Genomic DNA, 8,492 nt, shown 5'->3' on the forward strand with positions numbered 1-8,492 from the left:
GAACCTAAACTCAGGGCAGGAACTGCCCCAGGAATCATGAGACGGGAGCGACACTGGCTGGTAAGGGAGCAGCTGAGAAGGTGCCTGGCCGACAGCCTTGCTCAACCCCACCCACTCCTCCATCCCACTTCCTGTTCCTGCACCTCCCGGCCCCACAGCAGCCCATAAACCACCCACACGCTGGCCCCTGCCCTGGTCCACATCGTGGATGGGCCAGGGCTCTGTAAACTCTGAGTTCCGCACACGCCAGGCTGGGTTATTAAAGCAGATCACACCCAGACAGTCCCCCAACACACACGGCTCTAAGGCTCACCCCCCGGCTCCCTTCAGCCTCAGAACCACATGTCCAAGGTGTATCAGGGTCCTGGGAGGCCCAGAGCCCCAGATGGCTAGACCCCAGGACTTTGCTCTGGGCTGTAGGGAAAGGGGGCGCAGGGTGGAGAGTGGGAGACCCCATCAGAAGCTGGGGAAGAGACTTCTTTCCCCTCAAACAAGAATTCCAGGTCTTGTCAAGTGGGTGGGGATTTTCCCTGTGGGGGCCACCTCTTTGCTTTGGAAGGCTTGAAGGCAATTGCTAGTGGCATGGGATGGGGAGGGCCTGGGGGCCTGAATGTCAGATGGATATAGAGTTTACATTTAACTTTACTACGAATGACAGCACCTGCATACGGCAGGCCCTAGTCTGGGACTCTATACACATTGACTCATTTAATACTCACAATCACCTATGAGGTAGATACTATTATTGCTTCTACTTTACAGATGAGGAAACCAAAGAACAGAGGGGTTAAGCAATTTGCCCAAGGACACACAGTTGCTAAGTGCTAGAGCTGGGTTCTGAACACAGGCAATCTAGCTTCAGTCTCTTAACCAAGGTAAGAAGCCCCACCATCTGCAGAGGGAAAGGAGGCCCAGCATGGGTTGTCATGGGTTGTCATGGCAACCACCTGAGAATGCCCAGTGGGGTCCAGACCACAGGGTCCCCCCCAGCACAGGTGGCTTGAGCAACTTCAAGGACCCCCAGACCGCTGTAACCCTTCCTGTGAGGCCTCCAAGACCACCACACCAGAGGGCAGCCAGGGAGAGAGGAAGCCATGCTCCTGACGGGTCAGAGGGGCCACACCCCTCTGCTCACCCCCGCAAGCTGTATTCTCATCCCCATCCCCTCCTCAACCCCCTGAGGGCAAGTTCTTGTAATAAGAGTGGGGGGGAGGGGTGGGATGCCGGGGGACACAGCGGCGCCTATACTGAGCTAGCTGGGAGGCAAGCCACCGCCCCACCCCAGTGCCCCAAGTCTGAGAGTGCCACAGGCGGCGTTAGAGGGGAAGCAGAAGAGGGACTACAATGAGCTAAGACCCCTCCCAACAGAGTCCTCAATCCATTTCCCCCCAAATCTTTTCCTGAGGCCTCCCTCAGAGCAGCAGGGGCCCGGCTCATGGGGGGCCCTGGCAGCCCCAGACTTTTCAAAGCAACTTTCTTGCCTCCCCCAAGTCTGTGCCCGCCTCCCCTCATCCAGGGAGTGGCCCCCCCCTTCTCGGGGTGATGTCAGCCCCGCCCCGCCCCCCGCAGGAGCACTGTGGCCAAATATGGCGAACACAGCAGTGCTTGGGAGCTGGGACAGACTGGGGGGGCGGGGCGGCGGCCCCTGGCTGGGACTGCTGGCAGCTGGTGAGGGGGAGGGGAGCCCAGGGGGCGGCCACAAGGACAAGTCAAGGAGAGAAGCAGGACCACCGTCCCTTCCGCTGGCTCACAGGCACATGCTAGACTCACTTTCCAGGAACACCCCTGCGGGGAGAGGCACCCACACAGGGGTCTGCAGGTGACCCCCCACCCCACACAGCAATGCACTGGAGCACGTGTGTGCAGTACGCTGCATGGGTGCGCGAGCGGACACCCCAATAAGAATATTTGTACCCCCAGACCGAGGCATACCCGTGGGCAATGGCAGGCCGGCAGCTGAGCCCCGCTGGGGGCTGAACTGGGGTCTCTGTCCTACCGCATCACTCAGGAGCAGGTCAGTGCAAGGAGTCTGCACTGGCTGCTCTGGCCTTCCCAGAGTTACTGCTGTGGGATGAGGACAGAGATGAGAGTGGGCCACCCTCCTCTCCTTAGACCCCAAACCACTGGGACTCAGGCTGGGGGCAGGGAGGAGGCTATGGGTTCCTCAGCCAGCTGCAGGGCTGGACTGAGGCCAATGTGGGACTCAGGCATGGTGGAGGGGGCTGCCTGGGGTCAGAGGGCAGGCCCCAGGGGAAGGCAGCCCCAGCCCAGCATTGGGTCTTATCTGCCCTTTACAAAGTGGGGTTGACAGGGGTGGCAGCCCCCCAGCTGCTCGTTGACACTGTCCCAGGTGTCTAGAACCTCTACGTTGCTGGGTTGCACCACCAGGAGGGGTGGGAGAAGGGGGAGAAAGACCCAAGTGAGAGGCAAAGAGGGTGGAGCTTGGGATAGACAGGAGGGGAAGGGGGACACGGTGCGGGCAAGTCTGGGGGTGGGTGAAGAGAGCAGGAGACAGACAAGAAAACAGACAAAAGAGACGGGACAGTCACAGAGTGAGAGACAAAATAAAGAGACCTAGAGAGGGGATCTTGGAGTGAGACACAGAGGGAGAGACAGAGATCCAGAGAGAGACAGACATACAGACAGGTAGAGTGCTGGAGAGAGTGAGATCCACAGACATTGGGGGGAGTGGCGAGAGAGTGAGGGAGAGAGTCACTATGACCAACAGAGACAGAAAGACAGAGACCAAGATGGAGGAGATGGAGACACACAGATGAAGGGGGTAAATCACTAAGCTCAAACACAGGCAGCGAGGGAGGGGAAAACCAGATGGTGGTGAGAGAGAAAAAGAGAGCCAGCGAGCGCGAGCCAAGGACAGAAAGACTCAGAGGCTGGGGCAGACCTGGGGGAAGGAGTGACCAGGGGAGCCACTGCTGGGGGCTGGGGGCTGGTTTCAGCCACAACAGGGCCACATGCAGGACATCCCCACTCCTGGCCCATCTGCTCCCCAGCCCTCCTCTCGGACGACCTCCCATCTCCCTGGTATTGCACAGCCCAAGGACCTCCTGTGTTCTCGCTCTAACTTTACCCTCAATCTGACCAGCACACACCCGCTTCCCCTCTCCCAGGGCCTTCTGAGGTCAGAAGGTGCCTCTGGGTGGTGGCCGGGTAGGAGATAGGAGGCTGGGTGAACAGGCCTCAGGGCCCTGAGGGAGATAAGGGGCACCTTGCCGCCCACTCCCCACCCTGGGGCCAGACCTGCTGGAATAACTGGCTGGACAGCTCCAGGGGTGGAGGCCAGCGCAGGGGCTGCTTCAGAGGCCCTAGGTCCTCACCCCCCAAGGCCCCCGCAGCCTCCAGACCACCCAGCCCTCTACTGCCTTTCAAGTAGGAGGAGGGATGGGCTTGAAACCTGGGCTCCCCCAGAGCTTCTGCCAGGTGGGGGATGCAGAAAAGGCAAGTCCAGGCAGGTGTCTGCACCCGGCACCCCTCCCCCGGCACCAGCCCTGCGGGGAGGTCAGACTGAGCCCGGTGACGGTGCTGCGTCTAGCGGGCAGCAGCTGTCCACTCTTGCAGGGCTTCAGCCCTCAGAGTGCTCTCACTTTGAGTGAGAACATCACTCAAAGTGTGGGAAGATTAGTGAAACCAGCAGTTTCATCCTGAATGCCCTGCCCCCAAACCTGGGCTGGGCTGGCCAGCCAGGGGGGAGAGGATGGGGCAGGCAGTAGATGAGGGCTAAGGGAGCCTCCCCGCCTCCTCTGCTTTTCCCTCCTTCCTCCCCACCCACCCCCACAGCGGGCCAGCTGTTCTCCAGCTGCCAGAGGCTCCCACCCTAGAACTGGCCGTGCTCTGGTTGGGATGGGAGAGCAGGGCAGGCGGGATGGGGATGGTGTCTGCCTCCCCCACCTGCAGGCCAAGGACCCCTGGGGGACCCTGCCAAGTGACCACACCCTGCCAGGCTGGAGATGGAGTACCCTCCTCCCTGGAGCAGGGTCGAGATTTTTACAGGAGGAAGCAATTTGCAGAACCCACTAGGAGGGAGGTGAAGGGGGGCTCCCCAGCCCTCCCCAGCTTACTAATGTGCTTCCAATTTGGGAATCCAGTCTCTGCACCCACCCATCCCCTCTCCTAGGGCGCGGGCTCCTCGGGGAGCAGATGGGGCAGAGTAGCCCCCCAGGCTTCCCTCTCCAAGGCTCATCCTCACTGTCACCCCTGCTTCCAGCAGTGTAGGAGGGAGGGAGGGAGGGAGGGAGGGAAGAGACTCAGAGCCCTCAAACCTCCTGCAGGAAGAAGGGGCCCACTTCCCACACCTCCCTTCACCCCCACTCTGAGACTGTCCTTTCTCCTCATCTCATCCCACTCCAGGAAGGCCAGGGATCCAAGCTGGAGGGGGCGGGGATGCAGCCAAGGGGTGAAACTGGGTTTCACAGTTCTCAGTGAACATGTCAGAGGGCCCCTTGGACTCTGGATCACCCACTGAGCTGCCACTAGTCCCTCAGTCAGTTGCCCCCTCAGGAAGGTCACAATGTCAATGTCGTCTATAAACACACAGGCTTTCCCTGGGCGTCTCCTCTCCATCAAACACACACACTCCTCTTCACAGCCACTGTCCTGCACATTCACTGTTACCTGCATCTCCCTTATTTCTTTTTCTTAACTTCTTTTATTGTGATAAAACATACGTAATAAAAAATGTACCATTTTAATCGTTTTTAAGTGCACACTTCAGCAGCATTAAGTACATTCTTTCTTTCTTTCTTTTTTTCTTGTATTTTTTTTGGCCATGCTGACGGCACGTGGGATCTTAGTCCCCCGACCAGGGATCGAACCCGTGCCTCCTGCACTGGAAGTGCGGAATCTTAACTGCTGGACCACCAGGGAAGTCCCATTCTTTCTTTGTTTTCAACAGTTTTCTTTCTGTGGTCCTCCATGCAGACACCACATGCATTGGGGTCACAGTCCCCCAAATTCATCATACATGGCATCCCACGCCATATATGCCACAGTCCTGAAGGATGTCACCCCCACTGCCCCACAGTCGCAAACCATCTCAGATGTGACCACCCGCAGAGTCGGTCTCAGTCACACCCCACCAACAGCACCGTCCCTCCATGCGCGGAGTTTCTTTCTCGTGCTCAGTCTCACCCACACGCCTGATTTCACACTCAGCTGTTGTCACAGCTTCTCAGCACACGCCTGCTGCACTGGGTATAGTCCGCCGTGTCACAACGGTTTCCCCCTTACACACACATGTACATCATGTTGTGACTTTTCTCATACGTGGTGTCATATATAGTCATACACAGACCATCAGAGTTTCTACAAACCCAAGGTCACCTCATTTGCTGTTCACACTGCGCCATACATAGGCATGCAACAGCAACATGCGTCACACAGAGTGTCACTCATTCTGCTTCTGACCCACACAGCATCACACAATCGCAGTGTCCCTCCACACCTGGGGCATCGGAATCCCATCCAGACACGAGTGTGAGCTCACACCGCTAGTCAAGCAGACGGTGTCTTTCATAAATGTACCCCACGGGATGGCCCCTCACACACACAGGTCCCCCAGACAGCCACACACACGCACACGCGCAGCGTCAGCCACACACTAAGAACATCATTCATAGCTTCCCTCGTGGACCTGCAGTGTCAGTCCACAGAATATCATAGCTTCTCTCACACGAGAATGTTGCACACTCACGATGTTGCAGACGGTTGCTCTCACACGCAGTCACACACACAAACTGGTTTTACCCAGTTCCCCCCACCTGCATCCACCCGCCCAGCATCACCCACACAGAGTGTCCCACTCGGCTTCTCTCTCACACACAGCCAGCGGCACACACAGTGGCACTCTCGTTTCCCTCTATCACTTCCTGTCCTGTCGGGCCTGGCAGGGAGTACAGGAAGCAATCAGCACTCTAGGAAACCTCAGGGGCCGAGGCTTTGGGATTTGTAGAGCGACAGAATTCTCTGGCTCCTGCCCCCAGTCCCCTGTGGGACCCTGAGCGGACCCGCAGAGCCCTCTCCCCTCCAGAGTCCTCCCTGGAGGGGCAGGGCCTCTCCTGCAGACCACCCTAGGCTGGCACACCAGCGGGGAGGGGAGGGCAGGGCGAGGCCACGGGGGACAGGGCCGAGTGTGATCTGCTGGCCTCCACCCCAGCTCTGAGCAGACAAGCTCCTGCCATGGCCCCAGGGCGGCCCCAGAGGGCCATGGAGACCTGGACCTTCAAGGCCACCCCTCAGACCCCACAGCTCCAGCAGTGCCCACGTGGGAAGCAGAGACTGCGACCTCCTGGCCACCTCCACAGAAAGCTGCAGCACTGGAGCCCTCTTGGCTCCCTGGAGCCTGGCACCACCAGCTCCCTCCCCCACTGTCCTCCCTGTCAGTCGGCCCCTAGGCACCTCTCCCTTCCTGAGCGAGGAGGTGGACAGGGCTGGAAGCTTTCACTCCCTTCCAACTTCCACCCTGAGCCCCTAGAGGCATCTGGGAGAGGGGTCGGCCATCCAGGCGGCCTCTGAACACCATTTACCCTGCCCAGCCTTGCCAGACCCCACTGCCACCTCCCAGGGCAGTTCCCTGGACTCCACCGGCCTCCCTCTCCCCTGACACCTGCTGCCTGTAACCTTTTCAGCCACTCTCACCTGGCTTAGCTGCCCTCAGTCACCCTCTGGTTAGCCCTCACCTTCTTCTTAGACCACTGGGTCACCCACTCACCTCTCCAGGCCCCACCAGGTTCAGGTTCCATGATGGGAAGAGAGGGAAGGCTGATTGATTAGGAGACAGAGACTCCGAGAGAAGCTCAGAGAAAAGGGACCTGAGAAGTCATGGATTCCAAACAGGGAAACTAAGGCCCACCAGGATGACACAACTGGTTAAAGGCCCAGCTGGGGTCAGATCTCTTAATTTCTTGACCTCCTCTGTTTGAGAGGTCTCCTTCTTGTTTTAGTATTTACCCAACTGTCAGAATGTACCCAGGTGAGGGTGGGAGCAGGGCCCAACACACACACACACACACACACACACACACAGGGTGGGAGCAGGGCTCAGGACACACACACACACACACACACACACGCTCAGGACACACACACACACACAGACACACACACAGACATACAACACCCTGTCCTGCCAATCACTGACCATCCTACTCAGCCATTCCCTTGCTCAAATGCGCTAATTAGCATTAATTATTGTTCCTCCCTGGGGGGATGGTGGTGGGGGAAGGCCCACAAGGTTGAGACTCCCATTAGATCCCAGCCTCTCTCTGAGGAGGGGGCATCCAGGGCCACTGAAGTCACTGTCACCATATAGCCTAGTCCTAGAAAATACATCTGTTTATCTCCTAGGGATCTAGAAAGACCACAGAACCACGTCCTGTGGTGGCACTGCTGGGGGGAGGTCTTGGAAAAGGAGCTACAAGAATCTGGAAGGGAGGAATACCTAATTCCCCCAAATCTCTAACTTTTGGCAACTTTAGATTTCCCTCCTTACCCCAGGCTGCCCCCAGCATTCTGGCCAAGGAGGCGCCCTGGCCCCCTGCACTGGGGTGGAACATGTGGACACAGAATCAGCTGCAGGAGGCCGGATATACAGAGGCGCCATGGGCTCGCACCAGCCCCTCTGAGCTGTGTCCAGCCCCCATCCCCACCCCCTGCTCTCCTGGGCTACAAGTCCAGGCCTGACCTGCTTCTGCCTCTACCTGGAGCAAGTAAAGACACAGAAGGAGGTGCCCCCTGAGAAGCCCTACACCAACGCCTCATTCCCCCTTGTTCTGAAAGAATCTCTCAGCCCTGGATCAGGGCCCCTCTCCTGGAAAGGTGACACAGTGGGGTCTCCATGACACTGCCGTGCGGCCTGGCTAAGCTGGAAACCAGACGCAGACAGGCACTCCCGGCCTTCCTTCCCCAGGCAGGAGTAAAGGGCACGACAGACAATGGTGGGGGTGGTGTTGGGGGGGTTAGGGTTAGAGGAGACAAGCGGCCTTCAAACCCTCTAAAGTCTAAACAAGGGCTCTGAGGAAGCGTGGCGAAGAGAAGGCCCCAAATCCAGCCCCCTTTAGAGCCAGGCTCACAGGGCTCAGGGCTGGAACTCCAAAAACTCCACCCCGACGCAGGAGCAGACTGGAGGGAACTTAAGCTCCTGCCCCTCAGGGGGCACCACGCCCGGGGCGCGCAGCTTTGCTGCCGGACACCCTCCACGATCCGGCACGGCTGCGGGCACCGCGCGCAGGAGCCGGCCTGGGCGCCGGGAGGCCGGGCCCGAGGCCTGCGTGGAGCTGGGGCCCAGCGGGCTCCGAGAGAGCGCCAGCTGGGAGTCCAAAGGGCGGCGGGGCCCGGGACTGGGAGCTCCCCGGTGGCAGGCCCCCCAGACCGTGCGGGCCCCCAGACCCCGACCTCGACACCCCAAAGGCGTACGTTGGGCCAGGCGATGGCACCGGAGCCAAGCTCCCGGCTCCCCGACCTCCCCCGAACAACTCGTC

The sequence above is a fragment of the Neophocaena asiaeorientalis genome, unplaced genomic scaffold (assembly GCF_003031525.2).
Source record: "Neophocaena asiaeorientalis asiaeorientalis breed wild unplaced genomic scaffold, Neophocaena_asiaeorientalis_V1.1 scaffold46, whole genome shotgun sequence".
Taxonomy (NCBI): Eukaryota; Metazoa; Chordata; class Mammalia; order Artiodactyla; family Phocoenidae; genus Neophocaena; species Neophocaena asiaeorientalis.